At 31.2% G+C, this 19,861-nt stretch overlaps 1 pseudogene; it reads right to left on the bottom strand.

Moving 5' to 3' along the window:
• Positions 1 to 836: 836 nt before the first annotated feature.
• LOC120122602 lies at positions 837 to 2,486 on the bottom strand (annotated as a pseudogene).
• Between the last annotated feature and the right edge of the window lie 17,375 nt (positions 2,487 to 19,861).

Genomic DNA, 19,861 nt, shown 5'->3' with positions numbered 1-19,861 from the left:
ATTAAATAGGCTCTCCAAAGCTGTGCTATGAATGGGATAGCAGTTGCTCCTAATCAGTTGAGTTTTCGTTCCATTTATGTCCTATTCCAATGAAAGAAGGCAGCTCGAACCAGGCTCTTGAAGTGAGTATTTGGTCCGTAGGGATATTGTACTTTGATGCCTTTTCTTTTATGTTTTAAAAATCTGGTTTTGGTATTAGTTAGGGTCGGTTTTTGGTGATTAATTTGTACGGATATTGTACGATTTTATTGACTTTTGGCATTTCTTAATTTTAGTTACGAGTATTCTTTTTCTCTTCCGCTGTCATTGAAGGATCGAATTACGAGAGTTTTTTTAATGAGACCCTTTTCACCTTAAAAAAAGACAACTTCTCTTCGACCACGCTTTCTTGGAAGAGTATTGTAAGCGAGAATGGAAAATTTAATGTGCCTGCGTAATTTCCCGTCACCAACTTTCAATTGTTGTAGTTAACTTCCAAGATGGGGTAGCTCTTTCTGTCTTGCAAGACATGCAGATGATAATTAATAATTGCAGTACTTTGATTCTTTAGATTGTTAGGAATTGCTTCCTTTTAAAGCTTAAAGTGTCTTTCTCTTCATTAGAATCAAATTCATCAAGAGACGGCTAAGGTATCAACTAATATGAATTAATTTTTCTTAGATTAGGTATTAGTTATTACCGGTTCTTGATGCAATTAGCCGAGTTATGTTCACAATTCTTCTAGTCATAGTTATCTGAAAATGTTATTTATAATCATTTTGGGTTAAGGTTAAGGCGTTAGAGGTTAGGGTTAAAGAGTTAGGGGTTAGGGTTAAGGGTTAAATGTTAAATTGCAGAAGTAATTCAATACTTAAGTTTTCCCACTTTCAATCCAGCTAAGCCCTGACAGTTTTCTTTCTGTTATATATCTTAACTTCTGTACAGCATCCCACTTCCCATGAACGGCATAAATATTGGAAAGCATAACTTTGTCAGCACTTCTTTGGGATTCATTTTCCAATAGTTGCAAGGATATAGCTTCTGCGAAATCAAAATTTCCATGAACTTCACGGCACGAAAGCAATGCACCCAAAATACCCGAGTCGATTGGCTTCGGCAAGCACAAGATTAAGTTATATGCCTCTTCAATTTGTCCAACCATACCAAGAAGCTTTACCACGTGAACATAATGCTCAATTTTAGGCTGGATACAAAACTCAGATATCATCCCCCTAAACACTTTGAAACCATCATCAAAGAGGCCAGCATGACAACAAGAAGAAAGAAGGGCAGAGAATGTGGAATCATCAGGTTTTAGGTTGATTCTTAGCATTTCATCTAACGCCTTAAATGCCTGGGAAGGAAGACCATTTAACCCCAAACCTAATATAACAGAATTAAAAGATACTACATTTCTTTCCGGCATAGTCCAAGTTCACAAATCCACACTTACAATACATGTCTATAAGAGCAGAGGAAACCAAGACATTCAATTCAAATCCATGTCGAACAACATATCCATGTATCTCAATACCAAACCTTACATTTGACGATTGAGCAATGGACGCCAGTACAACAGAGACCAAAATGGGATCTATTGTTTTACCTTTCTCCATGTTCAGTTTCCTAAAGTATAACAATGCTTTCCCATAATCCCCACATTGAGAATGTCCGGTTATCAAAGAAGACCATGCAACTAAATCTAGTTGAAGCAAACTACAGAACACGGTATTTGCCGAATCCATGCACTTAAACCTCGAATAAAAACTTACAAGTGAACTGCCCACATGAACAGTACAATCAAAACCAGTTTTCAAACAAAAACCATGAATTCCTTGACCCACACTTAACAAGTGAGAATCCATTATCCCTGATATCAGTGCAACCAAAGTATACCCATCCGGCTGCTGACCCATATATCTCATCCAACTAAACAACTTAAACCCTTTGTTTAAAAGACCACAATTCTTGTATCCCGAAACCATGGCATTCCACAAAACCAAATCTTTCTCAGGAATCTTTAAAAAAACCCCTGTTTGCTTCATTAACAAGGCAAAACTTTGAATACCCAAGCACAAGTGCACTACCACAGATGGAATCCAAACCCAACCCCGATAGAATAACCATTGCATGAACAAGTCTCATCCCATCCAAATCAAAGTTGTCATAAGAGGCACGTATCACAGAGGCAAAAGTAAAATTATCGAGTTTTGTTTTCGATGCAAGCATCTTATTAAACAATGATAAGGCAACGTTGAAGTGGTGGGCCTGTGCATAAGCTCTAATAATAGAATTCCAAAGGAAAAAGCTTCTTTGAGGTGCTTTGTCGAATAGGTTACGGGCAGAGCAGAGATCACCATTGAAGGCGTAAAACCTGAGAAGTTTAGTTGCGAAGAATGGGTCAAGGGAGAGATGTGTTTTGGAGATTAAAGCATGGAGTTGTTTGGCCTTAAGGATAGAATGATAAGACTTTGAAAGCTCTGATAAGAGTGAATGAATTTGGAAGACCATGGTTGATAAGTTGTCGACTACCGTGAATACTGAATACTGATTGTGGGATTAAAACAACAGTGTTTGTTGGTTACGAAATCTGACGGTGTAAACGGTCACGAGTTGTGTTTTCTGAGAGGAACAGGACGGTTTCGATTGGACTGTAGGGAAACGACTGCCTTAGGACGACACAGCAATATTATCGTCAATCTTTAATGACAAGTAACATTACGCATGATTTTAAAAAAAAGAGTAAATTACACATTTAGTACCTCCAATTATTACTTTTATTATATTTTGGTCATCTAACTTTTTTTTTCAAAATCATACCTAAAGTTATATTTTGGTGATCGACCTTTAAAAAATTAATAGAATAATGGATGTGCCATTCTTTTATTTTTATCAATGATGATGTGATAATCTCTTATGGTGACAAATCAATATCACTGTTAATTTTTTAAATGGCGAGTAACAAAAATGAAACCAAAACTAAACGTTAGGTATGACTTTGAAATGAAAAATAGTTGGGTGACCAGAACAAAACAAAAGTAAAATTTAGGATACTAAACATGTACTTTACCCAAAAAATATTAGTTACGTAACTAAAACATGAACTAAAGTAATAGATAGGTGATCAATTAGATAGTTTACCCTTATTTATTTTTTGTGTTTAGGTCTAATGTTTTCGGTTTGGAAGGTTAAGTTGCTGGATCCTTTGATTTACCACATAAGGTCTGGCCCATGAACAGATTTCCAGCCCACTGAGAAATGGCACGTGTTTTTTCCTACTAGAATCTGCAATTCAAATGCTCTCTTTTTTTTCCTCCTGGTACCAAGGTTTCGTTTTGACTAATTAGGACCGACTCATGTCGCAAACCTAATTTTAATAGGTGAGTCTCCAAATATAGATTTTATGCATACATAAAAACTCAAACTCGAAACCTTAAACGATATCAAATTGTTTATTACTTGAATCAACCCCTACTGATAGTTCAAATGCTTTGACTTCTTGATACGATGTTAATCATTTTCTCATCCCAGTCCTATCTCTCCAAACATTATAATCGAAACCATACATTTCTTCTCATATTTTATAGGATAAACTACATTAATATTCATTGAACTTTTAAAGCATTTGTACTTTAGTCACCAAACTTATAAAACTCTAATTAGTCATGGAACTTTAAGAAGGTTATAATTTATATATTTTCATAAAATAAATATAATAAATTTTAATCATATTTTAACTTAAATATTTTTTATCAATTATATAACAAGTATCCAACTTAGTGTAGTGGTTGGGTATTCGACCTCTATAAAAGAGATTTTAAATATTCGAAACCACCCAATAACTTTTTTAGATATTTTTATTTGACCAATAAAATGATACGACATGTGTAATTTAACTTATTTTTTTATTTTGTTGGTGTGTTGCGGTGTTATTCAACTTATTTTCTCTCAGTTTGAAGGCCTTAGTTATAATGGCCCAGGACGTTTTGAGTAACATTTAGTAATTGATGAATTCTAGTGATTTGGGCTAGGCTAGTAGAGATTGAAATTTATAGGATTTGATTTAGGGCACAAGATTGTAGGCCAAAGGACGTTTATGGTTAAGGGAGCAATGAGGGAGGACCTAATGAGCAATTAACCCATTGAAAAATAACAATATATAATTTTAGCCTTATTTCACATGGTTGTCATTAGGGATGGCAATGGGCCGGGTCGGGTTTTTGGGCCACCCGACCCGACCCGAGAAGAAAGGGTCCTCCACTCGTGACCCGACGAAATTAAGGTTTCATCCGATCCGACCCGAATATATGACTTAGAAATCCAACCCGACCCGAAAAAAAATATTTTTATTCAATAAAAACAATGACTTAATTGAAAAAAATTATATATAGAGGGGTATTATTGTAATTATCCCTAAATATATAGGGTAAAATTATATATATTTTTCGGGTCGGGTCGAGTCGGATTTTTCCAACCTAAACCCGACCCGATCGGGTCGGAACCCGTCGGGTTCTGGTTGAGTTGCCATCCCTAGTTGTCATGGCTTCTAGATAACAGAAAGCAAGGAGTAACATCATTTCTACCTTCTCCCAAAACTCACCGTTCTTCTTCCTTCACTCACATTCCTTATTTCCTTTGAGTTGTGTGGTTGCTAAATCAAGTTTCCAAGTGAAAGAGGTGCGAGAACTATCCCGGTCTGAAGGTAAGGAAAAAGCTTTATGGAGAGACCAAGGAACCTCATATTTTGTTGTTTTGGGCTAAGATTATGTACTCATATTCTTAGTGTATTCATAGAACCATAAAGATAGAAACTTGTGAAATAGGAAATATTATGTGTATGAAATGTCATGAGGCTTGATTTGTCCAAAGATGATGATTTTGACGTTAACCATTGTTGTTAATGATATATATTAATGCATGGATAACCTAGTGGTCTTTAGTGATGTTTTAAGGGTCAAATGGATCGAATTGGGACGTGATAGGAAGATTTTTTGAGGACCTGCACTTTAGTACCGATCTTTTTCTTGTAGTAACTATATCCTTCAAACAAATAAAGAAATATAGGTAAAAGTATCATGCAGTATCGCTATTGTTCTTCACGATATCAATATTGTTAATGTGGTACCAATAACAAGAGAATGGTATCGATATCATTGGAATTATTTAGATATCGAAATCGATTTTGGTATTGGTACCCTAAGTGGATATCGATATTATACGTTGATAGTATCGATACTAATATCAATACCAATAGAAACACCAAATTAATTTTGGGCATCGATACTCTCATAGGGTGTTGGTATCAATGAAGGTGAAGTATCGATACCAATGAGGATATAGTAACACTACTTCTTTAGTAGTAGAGGCTACTAGGATGCCCCAACACTTGAACGTACTAGAATAATCTCTTATGCCTCGTACAATATCACTAAGACTCAAAGAAAATAATGAACTTTTCCATAGCATGCGAATATCAAATAATTACAAGACAATATTATTGAATAAGGTGACTCTTACGAGAGACCAAAGTATCATTTACTAAGGTGACTCGTATGGGAGAATTGATGTATTATTGAATTAAGTGACTCGCACGGAAACATCGAAGTATTAACGAATAAAGTGACGAGGATATGAATACGAACATTAATATTAATAATAATAAAGTTACAATTAGAAGCTGAACATGTCATCCATTGATGATATTCTGCTTACATACATGTATTTATATTTTTTATGAATTACTTGAAATGATTGTGCATTACTGTGTTCTTGTAGCTCATTATTCGATTGTTATCATTTTCAGGATCATAGATAGTAGATAATTGATCAAGGGAGTATCGTCGCTAGGGAATTTCAGCACCTTATATTCATAGTACAATACTGATTTCCTTGTATATGACAGATGTATCCAGACCTACTTGAGTCAGTTTTGAGTCAGAATATATTTTAAATTATGGATTATTTTATTTTGAAAACTCTACAAGTCAAAAGCTCCATTTTTTACTCAATGCTCAAGTTACTTCGTGCAAGTCTAATTTCTCTTAAATATGAATCTTAGTTTCGGATTGCTCTTGGATCTAGTGTGACACCTCGACTCATCGTGTCTACGGATTGAGTTTAGGATGTTACATCATTTACCATTAAGTCAATAATTAGATTAATTCATTTAATAATAGATTTTGATCCTTTTAATAATAGAGGAATTAAATTGATACATTTAATAATAGATGATTTAATTTGAACAATCTCTACAATTATATTATTTTGCTTGAGATCCTAAAGATTGATGATTTAATTTTCGTTTAGTTGACTCAAAATTTAGTTTTCGGGGAAAAAAAAATACAAAACGAACGTGGATATCATTTTTTTCATCTTATAATTTTGGGTCAGTTTGATATTTCGTTAGAAAATACTTTATAAAAGTAGTTTTGAAAAGTTGATTTTAAAAAATTATTGTTTGGTATTGGTATCAAAAAAGTATTTTTAATAAGATAAAATGTTAGTTTTATATATTATATTGTAAATAGAAAATATATTAATTTAAATTATTTTTAAATATTTTAATATATGAAATACATCGATTTAAACTATAATAAAATATAAAAATACAAATAATTATAATAAAAATATATATTATAATAACTCCTTATTAAAATTTTAATATATAAATTTTAATTTCTTGTAAGTAATTAAAATAAATTTTTAACCAATAAATTAATTTTTAAGGACGTTAGAATTAAATTATTGAAACAAAACTTAATTATTATTCCCTTCGTCCCATTCAAACTGTCCCTTATTGACTCTTTTGATCATTTTTTTCCAATTTTGACTCATTATTATTTAAATTTTATTATTAATAAAAATATGTAAATATATATTTTAAAAACCTTCAATCAAGTAGTTTTGAAATATATATTTTATGAAATTTAATTTTTTAAAATATTTAAAATAATCATAGTTAAAGTTTAAAAAATTTAACTTTTAAAAAATTAATAAAAAAACAAGTTCTTTTCTATGCAAAATAAATGGAGCTCATGCCCTAATAAGGGTACAAATATAAATTTACTTACAAACACAAATTTAAAAATGAAAAAGCTGAAAAATACAACTTTTACTATTGGTTTAAAACAATCATTCTGAAAACACTTTTACTCTCAATTTTTACATGTTTCACATTACTTCTATGGTCAAAACTAACTTTTTAGCCAAAAAGTGATTTTAGACATCGTTATTAAAACCAAACTTAAATCCCTAACTACATGTAAGTATGGATTGAAGGTACAGTCACATCTTCTAGAAATACATATTTTTAAATATTTTTTTATAGATGATATAATTTTACACCTATAAAATTTTAATATAATTTATTAAAAACTTACATTAACATAAAATCTTATATCCGTCCATAGTGTACTTAGAGTCATGCAATGGAAGAAAAAGCAAAACACCAAAACCTTGGGCACTTTGATTATTTATAAAGAAACCAAACATAGTATTCTTTGCATGAACAAAATGGAGCATACCACCCCAGGTGTTAGCTGCTTAAAAACAAATCCCAAAATTTTTAATACATATAAAGTGTGATTAAAGAATAAACCATTTAATAATTGAATAAAAAAACATAATTAAAAAAAGTGGGGAAAGTGTGGATGTAAAAGAGGTGTATTAAAATTTTAAAAAAACGTGAAATGGTGAAAGAAGGTGCCATTTTAACCAATTCTTTTAAATATTTGTGATGCTTTTGTATGTTGTCATCCATGCGTATTGCTGTTGCCCTCATAAGTCCCCAAAGGCTCTTTAAGAATTTGTTATCAACAAAAATTCTTATTAGTTTTATACAACGTTTAACTTGTCATCGTAGACTATGGTTGTAAAATCATATAATCGTTCAGATTTAAGTCGGATTCTGTCAAGTCATATCAAATTGGATATAAGTTAGCTCAGGCTAATTTAATGGTTCGACTCAGATCAGCTCGGGTCCAGGTCAAATCAGTCAGAGTTATTTTCAGATTGATTTGACATCAGATTCAGTTAATCTTCAGGTTAGATTAATTTCAGTTCGGATCGATGTCAGTTCATATCAAAACGGTTCAGGTCGAAGCAGTTAGATACCATATTAATTTAGGTTCGGATGGACTACAGTCGAATCTCGTTCAGATCATGTCACATCATTGATAGACAAAATTCAGGTTGGATCTTAACAGATACGGATTGACTTCAAGTCGGATTATTGACAGACAAAATTTAGGTTTGAAGTAATTAAATACCAGGTTGGACTTGGAAATTGTGGATCTGAACCCGACCTACACTCAATCTGAGAACGACATGAACCCAAATTGAACCGATAATATGATAACCAAACTCGACTTGTATTCGACCGATATGAACTCGAACCCGAGATTAACTTGGTAAATAACTAGTATTACACAACTTGTTGTAAACCTGACCTGTAATTGACTCAACCTGTAAATGATCCGACTTATTATTGAACTAATCTGATATTTACCTTACTTTATAACTAATAAGTTACAATTGATGAAATTATGAGATCTTAAATTTACGATAAACTGTGATAATTAAATTAATATGATTACTTTTTAAAATTTAAAATAAATTATTAGTTATGATAACTAAATTAATAAATTTATTTTCTATATTAATTATAATCCTTATATTATAAATTTTAATTATAATCATTAAATTAATTTTATTATATAATTTATTTATTTATTTAACATGATTTTATTAGATTATATAAATTTAATTTAAATATTTATAAGTTTAATTTATTTTTTATGTAATAATTGATTAATAATTTAAATATAATATAATTTAATTTTTAAAAAAAAATATATATATATATAAGATGAATTTATTTGAGATTGAAAATTTGAATAACATAACAAATACTAAAACTAACAATTTATAAATGAATAAATAAAATTTATTACATTTTAATACACTACAATTACAATAAAATCAACTAAACAAATTTATGCTCTCAGATCTTATAGCAAAAGTTTTACAAGGCTAAAAGCCTAACTTTGCTACTAGAAATTTCTTTATCGAGCTTTTATTCCCAAATGTTGCCAACATGATTAAATTATGGATATAATTCAGCTTTAAAAAGCCAAAATGTCACTAACATAATTTAACATGAGTAACTATTTAGATAATAATTTACAAGTTACACCAATTTATTTCAATCATACCAACAATAATAATTTACAAGGCATAAGTGAACAACAAGCAGCAGCAACCAACAAGCATCATTGCATCAATTCAACTGGCATCATTGCATTAATTCAGCAATTATATAATCACTAGTAAAGCCACAGGGAATACGATGACTAACAGTGTCAAACATTTTTGACTTTACCAAACCCTTATAAATATCAAGCAGAATAAAGCAATATCAAACAGAATCAAGCACCAACTATTTCAAATATGATTGTTGTAAGACACCCTAAAAACATAATCATTAATAAACAATTATTAATTTTAATTAAATAAACATAATAAATATAAAAAAAAGTAATCTTTAAAGGGAATAATGAAGATAAAATCATTCACAAACCAAATCAAATGTATTTACATACTTTCAATACTTCCTATAAAAGTAAGAATAAAATTATTAATAAGCAATTCCAAATATTAATCAAATTAACATAAAAAAGTAAAGTAAATAATATATTTACCTTTAAAGGGAATAATCATTAACTACAGTGAGAAAATCTTCATCCGTTTCCTCCAGTTCAAAACCATACAACCAATTACGAGTTATTACAAAATCTCAACATTTTTAGGTAAGAGTTTAGATCTCAATTTGTTCAAAATTTGACCCCTCTGCACTAAAGGAAGATTCAGAAGCGACTGAAGTAATTGAAATTGCCAATGTATCTCCTGCCATGTGAGAAAGTACCAGATAAGAAATACTTTATGTTTTCCGATACTCCAAAATATCAAACTTAGCATCTCTAGTATGAGGGAAAAGGAACAAACTAATGTAGGAGTCAACATCTGATCATCCACTCTTTGAAGTAGCTAAATTGACATAAAAATTCTGAAAAAAATAAAGAAAATAAAATTAATAAATTATGAAAACATAATACAATAAATTAAAACAGTTGAATATTAAATTCTGAAAACTAACTTGAAATAAATCAGATTTCTTAAATGATCGAGGCCGACTGGAACTTGATCCACTTCTCTCTAAAGATGAATTACTTTGGACAAAAGAAGAAGAAGAAAGACAAGGTCCATTTTTTTAAATAAAATATATATAACTCAAGAAACCCATTATAAATGACATTAACCTCCGTTAAACCTCCTCCTTTACATAAAGAGCAGTCTACAACTCCTTCATAACTTGTAATTTATATCAATGATAAAGCAAAACAACAAAAGACAAAATCATTGAGTAAGTAACCAATATTTCTCATATAGTTCAAGCATGAGTCCTACCATTGTAGAAATGCCTTCACAAGGATCATTGTGAGCATCACACAACAACTTTTCAATTGCAACAACGACATCCAAGTACAAGTTAGAAGTGAGATACTTAGATCTAGAGAACAAAATAGTAATTTCATAAAATTGCTTAAGAAAATCACAAATTGTTTGAACAATTTACCACTCAATTTCAGTAATCATATCCAAGTCATTTTCCCTATTAATAAACAAATTAATTGTTAATTTAGCATCAAGTTCCGTATGAATCATTTAGTAAGTAGAATTCCATCGAGTAAGAATATCCAATAACAACTTACCACGAAAAGAAGAATCACAATATTTAACAGCTAATGCAAATGCACAAAATCGAGAATTAAAAGAATCAATAAACTTAACAATTTCAATCAATTTAATAATAGAAGAATCAATTTCCTTCAAACCTTTTTGAATTATCAAGTTCAAAAGTGGGCAACACACCTTATATGAAAGTATAAACCATTGCATGAAAGAGGAAAAATGACATTCAAATTATCTTTAAGTCGCTTAACTATTTTATCATTTGCAGAAGCATTGTCAAAAGTTATGGTAAAAGATTTTCTTTCAAAACCCTACTCTCATATTGATAACTCTCCAAAAATATTATCAATTTAGCACTTTTTACCTAGGTTTAGCTTGGAATTAAGTATGTTTATAAGCATTTTAGGCTTAGTTTAGTCTTATTTTTTTATATATATTTTTGCATTATTTAAAGTTTGCTTAACTCAGGCTAATTTATGGATTTTTCTGTTAAAAAAGTACAAATGCTGCAGCGAAGAAACAAATACTACAACAACTTTGACACTAATGAATTAAAGAAACTCCTGAAAATACTTAGTACTATTGAATTTACTTAAAAAAATTAAACAAAACTTAACGATAAAATAATAAAACTTAAAATATTTAAAAAAAAATAGTATTATGATATTGTAAACACTAGTTTTCGTCCGGATATTTTGTTAATATTAATTATTATTACTATTATTATTCTTTTACTATATTATTTTAATTTTAATTTTTTATTTTAATTTTCTTGTTTTTGTAGGCCAATACAACAAGCCCAAGTTGGGCCCAATTACAAGAGGCCAACTGACCCAAACCTAAGCCCAACAAAACCCAAAACCACTAGGGGTTCCCCATCCGCCACATTCGCCAGCAAGAGAAGGCCCTCGTCGCCGCCACTGTGCCGGTCACCCACTCCCGTCATTCGACCACTGCCGGTTCAACTACTCAGCATCATCTTTGCAACCAGTGAAGAAGGGAAATCATCAACAGTAAAAAATCCAACAACCCATTAAAAAGGTAATCAAAATCCCAAAAAATCGGAAAGGGTTAATGCAAGTTTAGGGGAAATCATTCCCCTCGGTTCTAGACTCACCAAACATGCAAAGGAGGGATATTTAAGCAGGAGGACCGAAAAAGAAATGAAAAGCTTTCAAACAAAAGTAGAAGAAAAAAAATTTGAACAAGAAAATAACAAAAAAGAAAGAAAAGGAAAAACATCACCTTTCGATTTAAAAGATCCTTGCTTCGCCGAAGTTGAGGAGAATTTTAGAGCATCAAAGGTAATTTTTTTATTATTTGTATTTGTTTTTTAGATATTGTAGAATGAAAAAGGGTTGTGTTTATAGTTTAGGGTTTATTTTTCTTAGAGGTTTAAAGAGAAGAGAAAGAGAGCCAAGATAAAGGCTCATCGGACCCTCACCGGTGTCGTTTAGACAGTGCCCAGATTGATTTAAATCAAAGAAAAAAGGGAAATGAGAGGTTGAGAGAAGGAACGACACTGAAAAAAAAGGGAAGAGACAAATGAGGTTCTAGGATTTTCAGGAAGTATAAAAGGGTATTTAAATGCCGACCAAAATGACATCGTTTTGGCGTTCTAGGACAACCCGAGAGTTCTACAAAGGGGATATTCACACAGGGAGGGTTCCTGGGTTTGTAATGGTTATATTTTAGTCATCAATCAAGACCTTTATTTGTTTGAATTCAAACTTTAAATTTCACGCGTGTTATATTTCAGTCATCATTTTTATTTTATGGATTATTTACATGTTTGTTCCTCACTCGAGATTCTTAAGTTTTTTTATTTGGTTCTCTTTTTTTCGAGCAGTGCTTTTTAGTCCTTGTCTGAATTTTTTAGTTTCTGATTTTGCTTTGTTATTTTATGCGTGTTACATTTTGGTCACAATAGTTTATTTGTTTTGATTTCTTATAATTTTAGCATGTAATTTTAAATACTTGTGTTTTGGTCCTAAATATTATGATTTATTTCCGTTCCTAGTGCTTGTATTGTCTATTATTTATATTTCCACCTTTTTATTTTATGATTATTTTAATTTTTGCTCTTTAATTTCCTGCACTTGCATTGTAGTTATTTAATCATTAGTATTTAATTTTCTATTTATGCACCTTAATTTCTCAACACTCTTATTTTGATCATGCATATTGTTTGTTTAGATATTTTTATATATTCGATCCCACTTTTATTTGTCCCCACTTATTTGTCTAAGCCTAGCTTTTGTTTAATACACATACTTATGTCACATTAATGTTGTTTGGATATTCCATCTAGTATACAAAATGTCTTACTTTGTTGTACGAGTGTTGCATGTTATATACATATATTTTATACTTCCAACAACTTGTTTTAAACTATTTTTTAAGGAATCGATATTTATGAAATTATAGAAGATTCCTTGTTAATTATTCAACTAACCTATGAAAGACCTCCAAAAATATGGGGTGATATTCCAAGGGTTATTCGAATAAAATAATATTAATATTATCATTTGTTGGTTATTTCTATTTATGATATATTAGGTCAATTAAATATGTTTATATCTCTTTAAATAAATGTATAGTATTTAACATTTTCATGTTTTTATAAATTGAAATTATTTTAATAAAATAAATATTTGTTGTTGGTTTCATTATTATTTCATTTGTTGATGATAATAGTGTGATTTTTATATGCATAATAATATGTATGTAAATGTATTTTGTTTATACATATGCCTTTAGGGTTTAATTTGAATTAATTTGCATGGTATCCTCATAAGCATCACTCGATTTATTCAAATAATTGGATTAAGGGTAATGCCTTTTCATTTTATGATCATTGTGAAATGATTGTCTTAACGTATAAGAAGGTTACTTCCGATGATTTTAAAATGAAATTGTATCTTGTCAAGTGAAAATCTAAAATTCTACCATACCTAAAATTTGGGAATGAGAGAAAAAGAAATGTTTGTCTATTTAAATTCGTCGAGAAAAGATCGTTAGAACTTATAAAAGGCCTGATCTCGACGTCTTTAAATAATCGAATATCATTCTTCTCTCTAAAAAGATTGGTAATTTTAAATTTAATTTGTTTATTTATCATTATTTATGCATTTGAATTTGGAATTAATAATAAATTTTCGAATGGATAGTAATATTTTTTATTTTGATTGGAGTAAGAATTGACTGCTTTAAGGCATGTGAGGTCTTTTCTTCTTGATAGGAAATAATTAAATATTATCGTTTTCCATCCAAAAATTTAGGAATATTATTTAAAGGGATCACAAATTAAATTAAATTACAATTGAATTCATAAGTTTTATTACAAAGACAACTAATTAATTAACTAGGTACCAATTTAGGGAGCTGCTCAAATTTTTGGTAACGCATATCGTAAAATTTTTGTTTTAATTAAAATTAATATTTTATTAAAATTAAAAATATATTTTTGGATGCCCAATCACACCCTAATCAAAGATTGGTAGCGACTCTACGAACCGATTTTATTGTTTTTTTAAACTCAAGTCCCAAATTATTCTAGGCAAACTTTTTTTTTTTACAAAATCTCAATTATTTTTTTAATCGACACCAAATATTTTTAAAAGGAACGTCTCAACAGCTTGGCGACTCCGCTGGGGAGTAGTTTTTAGAGAGTCAAATCGTTAGTCAATTAATTAACTGTATTTGTAATGAAAATTACAAGTTTGTTCTAATTTAGTTTTGATCCCTTGTTTGGTTTAAATAAATTTTATGTTTATGATTTGATTAAATAGTTGTATTGATTTGTTTGTTGTTTTCAGATTAAATAAATGTTCAAGAATTTGATAACTCTGTTTTGTGTTGTTTGTATTGTTTTCGCTTTTCCTCACACTCTGTACATCTACATTTGCATAACATAAGCTAAAACCCCGCTCCATCCAATTTAAGTAGGAGTGAGAAACTATTCCCTCATATGGTTTTCACCTCCGTATGGGATAGTGGATCGCTTCTAGGGCTCACGCCTTACGGTCCTCGTGATGGTTTTCACCTCTATATGGATATAAGTAGGTGTTTCCCCTCGAATTGAACTTGATCTGAAAGCCTGTGATGGGCCAGAATTGAAGGTTTGGCATCCCAAGGGGATGCCGACATTAAAAATTCAAGAATATTTTACTTTAGAGCCGAACCCAGCATATAGTGAACCTAGAACCCGAACCTAGGTATAACCTAACCCAAACCTTAAGAAATACCATGAGGAATGCACACAAGGAAAGGCTTCTATGAGTCTTGGTAGAATAATTTGATGTTTTGAATAAATATCTCAGAACTAGATATTATTTGGTTAGGTTTTTTATTTTTCAAACAAGCATGAGAATTAGATATCATGCAGTTAGGATATTTTTAACAAAACATGTCTGGGTGGAACTAATATAAAACAATGTCAGGGTAGATACCATGTTGGATATGATCTTTTCTTTCCATAAATATATTTTTCTTCTTTTTTAGGTTAAGTGGTACTAACAATTTCCTTTATTTTATCTTATTTTTCTTTGTCTTTTGTTTGCATTTGCATTTTCACATCATAACCAAACAAGGTGTTAATTCGTAAGTGATTGGCCAAATTAGAAGTTTTTCATATCGACATAAGAGTTCCATAACTAGGTAGTCAAATCCGTAATGGAAATGACTTACAAACAAAGTTGATCGACGAGAGAAGAACTCAAAGTTGATTGAAGACTCCTATTAAATGAACAAAGATCGAGATGGTACCAAATAGTTAGATTCTAGTTGAGTCAAGAATGAGAAGATCATTCACGAGATATCAAGGCCAGTTTCCTCTTGCATAATCCCACGGAAATGGAGGCCTAGAGATCCATCAATCGCACTAGGTGAATTAAAATAAAGATAGGTGGATCAACACTTTGAGAAGTCCAACAATGACTATAAAGACAACATCAAATCGTGAGAAAGGCCTAGATCAAGTAAATGAAGAAAGTGAAGCTCGTCTATCTAGTGTAAGGAGAACTTATGATCTGATGAGGTTGTTCTATGGTGGTCGCTTTTGGAATTAACATGTTATGCATTTGCATTTACTTTCTGGTTTTGTATTAGCTTATTAATTAATTTATTTTATTATTATTGCTTTTATATTAATTCTTGTCATTTTGTTATCTTATTTGTACTAACTTGTTTTGATTTGTGAGTGGTCATCAGAGTAAAAAGTTTTCTTGATGGACAAAGGGTTTCATGATCAAGTAGACTATAACACATCTAGGGAATGTCATCTTGAGGAAACTCTGAGAATAGTGGAGAGTTGTGCACCCAAAGATCATATGTCCGATAAAGAGCAAAATGATATAAGAGAGATGAGAGAGCAAATGTCCAAGATGATTGATAGAATAACTAATTTGGCCAAAGGAAAAGAGACTTCTACAAAAGAATAAAAGAGCTCAATGAAAATAATCCCACGATGTCAAATACACAAGGGACTACTTTAGAACAAGTTGATCCTAACCAATATGAGAAATCACACGCAATCACCATTCGTATCAACAAGTTGTCTAGAGACACCAAAGGAATGGTGAAAACTGTAGAAGTTCAGAAAGATGAAAAGAAGCTATGCAATTAGAACTCGTTGGCATTTGAGAGTCTACTCCCAACGTTAGGGGAAATAAACCTGAAGACTCCAGTTTAATCTAAGCAGAAAGGTGACTCTCATTTTGATTCTATCTTTATATCATATAATGAGTTATATGATAAGCTTTTAGAAGCCCGAGAGGTGGCCCCACATTATATGAAACCTTGGCAACCTCCATATCCAAATTAGTTTGACATTAATGTTCATTGTGAATATCATGTAGGAGTTCAAGGATATTCCATTAAGAATTGTACCACCTTCAAGCATCGAGTCCAACATCTTTTGGATCATGGAGTATTGGAGTTCGAGATAAAAGGTCGGTCCAGTTTGGTAACTGATTATCCTATTAAGATGGATCCAAAAGTGTTCAAAGGTAAGCTTATCAGTGGGGGGATCTAGGAGGAAGAATGTTTGCTAATGTAGGAAACTCAAGTGCATCATTTGAGTAATGAAAATGATAAACTAAATAGAGAGATAAAATCCATGTGTGATTGTTTTCAAATGATCAGTCAAGCCTTTAAAAATGTTGGTATAGGAAATGCCCTAGAGGAGTGGGAAAAAGGGGTCACTAAACTGAAAAACGATGTTAAATAATGGAGAAAGAATTGCAAGGTGCGTGAAGGTCGAGCCAAGAAGTTCTCTTATGATTTACATATTGTAAAAAAAAGGTGTAATACAACCATTAATGATTTGGGAAGATGTCAAGCCAAAAATCAGATGTTGAATATGTTCATAGCCAATATGGAAGCTTCATATAAGCTCCATAAGCGTGAAAATGATGTTGAGCTATAAGCCATTAGGGCCAAGAACAAGACATTAATGAAGCTTGTAGATGATTATGAAGATCTTGTACGAGAACTATGTAACCACAAAGACTTTCTTACAAGGAAAAATGAACAACATTGTCTACAGCTCCGAGAATTGACACATAAGATGGAAGAAAAAGATGATGTCATGAAAGAAGCTATTACTCAAGCAAGCAATGTGGCTCACAAATTGGTTGATTTAGCTGGCTTTACAAGAGAATTGAAGCAGAATGACAACTCAACACCCGAGCATAAGTGGAAATTAAATTGGCTTTTAAAAGAGGTAGCGAAGTTAGAAGTTAAAGTTATCCCTTATATGTAAAGTTTTTTTGATGTATTGAAACCTTTACGTTCAATGAAAGTTGTTTGAAGATGGTCACTCTAGAATGACACCTTTTGCATACATGCATTTGCATCACATTTGTTTATTTAAGCATTTTACATGTATTAGTTATGAAAACATGAAAACTATTTATGGAAGGTTATGTGACAATAATACCAAGATCATTCATTCACACTACTTCCTCATCATCATGAACAAATGAATGGAAACAATGAAACAATCTCATGTGGAATCACAAGATCTGTTGGAAGAGTAGTTGACCGGGTTACAACAAGATATGAGGAATCAAGTATCGAGATCTCTACAAGATGTCTCGAACCAAATGATCCAGGTACTGGTAACTAGGCTACTGATAGAGAGAAAATATCTGCTAAAGAATATCAGTGTTATCAGACTAATGTGTCGAGAATGATAATATACACTAGGTCATCCCACAAAGTATTAATGCCTCCCACAAAGAACTAGAATCGAGAGAACTCGACCTAGTCCCTGATTTGGTCATCCCACATGAATTTAAAGTGCCTAATTTTGAGAAATATGATGGCACCAGTTATCCCCTAATTCATCTAAAAATGTTTTGTAAAAAAGATGAGAGGGTATTTATGTAATACCCCAAATATCAGGCCAGTGACTTTATTAAAAAGATTTAAAATTTGAGGATTTATTTAATAAATGATCAAGTATAAGAAATAATTTAGAAATTTTGGTTAAGACCAATTTCTAAGAATGGAAGAATGAAAAGGGTATTTTGGTCATTTAAAAGGAAATGAATATACAAATTCATTTTGAACTAGGAAATTAAAGTAAGGGGAAAAGGGGAGAGTGATAATACCTTAGCTATCTTCTCTTCTTCTTCTTTCCCGTGTTTATGTGTTCTCCTCTATAGCTAAAGATAAACTTCATCTAACTAGTTTTTACTTTCGATTCTGGTTGGTTCTTGCAACCTTAAGTGATATGTAAGCTTAAGGAAGGGTTAAATAAGATTAAAACTAGGAGATGGATAAAATATTTGAGATTGAAAGAAAATGTGTTTTTGAAAGATATGTTAGAATATGAGTTTTTATTGATGTTTACTAGTATATTTGACTTGTCAATGAAGTAAATAAGAGATTAGAAACATTAGATGAGATTAAAAACATGTTAGAAAAGTGGTATGATTTTTGGTTTGAGATGTTCTTTTGAGATTTTAGATGTTATGAGAAGCTAAATGAAGGAAAGTTAGTTAAGATAAGTAAAGAAGAGTTTAATAGTATTGATGGAGGTAAAAATAAGGGAATTTGACCAAATTTGGGTAAAAATCGGGTTGAAAATGGAAAATCTAGGTAAGGGTATCGACACTAGAAGAACAATATCGATACTATAGGATTAAATTTGGGAAAATTAGATGAACAATATCGATACTAAAGCAATTAGTATAGATATTGATGTGTATATCGATACTATGAGAAAGGTATCGATACCATTGATTCAAGAATGCAGAAATGGTATCGATACCATAATGGAGTATCGTTACTATAGTATATGAGTATCGATACTGAGAGAAAGGTATCAATATCATGGATTCCAAAAAGTAGAAATGGTATCGATACTGAAAGGGAGTATCAGTACCATAGTATATAAGTATCAATACCATGGTAGGGGTATCGTTACTATTGAGCCTGGAATTTGAGGATAGGCTGAAAGTGTTACAGAAATCTAAATAATAGTACTTTTGAGTATTATTATAGTATAAATGTTAGGGAATATACTAATATTTGATATGGTATGTTTCTTTAATAGATGCTTGTGTAGATCGTAACCAAGCTCCCGAGTCAAGCCAGAACAAGGGCAAAGAAAAAGTTGCCAAATAGTTGGACATACTTAAAGCATACGAACGTGGCATACTAGGTGAGTGCATTTATTATGTACATTAAGTGTTATAGTTACATTTGGTGTGCAACCCACGAAATTCATCATATGTTGATGAACGACTGTATAGGCACTACGTGTGCAACCCACATAATTCATCATATGTTGATGAACGACCATATATGCACTATGGGTGCAACCCACATAATTCATCATATGTTGATGAACGACCATATAGGCACTATGTGTGCAACCCACAGAATTCATTATATGTTGATGAACGACCGTATAGGCACTATGTGTATAACTCACGGAAATCATCATATGTTGATGAACGACTGTATAGGCACTATGTGTGCAACCTAAAAAATTCATCATATGTTTATGAACGACCGTATTGGCACTACGTTTGCATCTCAATGAAATAATAATGACATGAAATTAATGAATTAGTATTTGATAGATATGAATTAATGTTGTATTGATCTCATCTCACTAGTA

This window comes from Hibiscus syriacus, unplaced genomic scaffold, assembly GCF_006381635.1.
Source record: "Hibiscus syriacus cultivar Baekdansim isolate YM2019G1 unplaced genomic scaffold, ASM638163v2 tig00110387_pilon, whole genome shotgun sequence".
Taxonomy (NCBI): Eukaryota; Viridiplantae; Streptophyta; class Magnoliopsida; order Malvales; family Malvaceae; genus Hibiscus; species Hibiscus syriacus.
The sequence above is the reverse complement of the archived record's forward strand: the minus strand, read 5'-3'. Positions and strand labels throughout refer to the sequence as shown.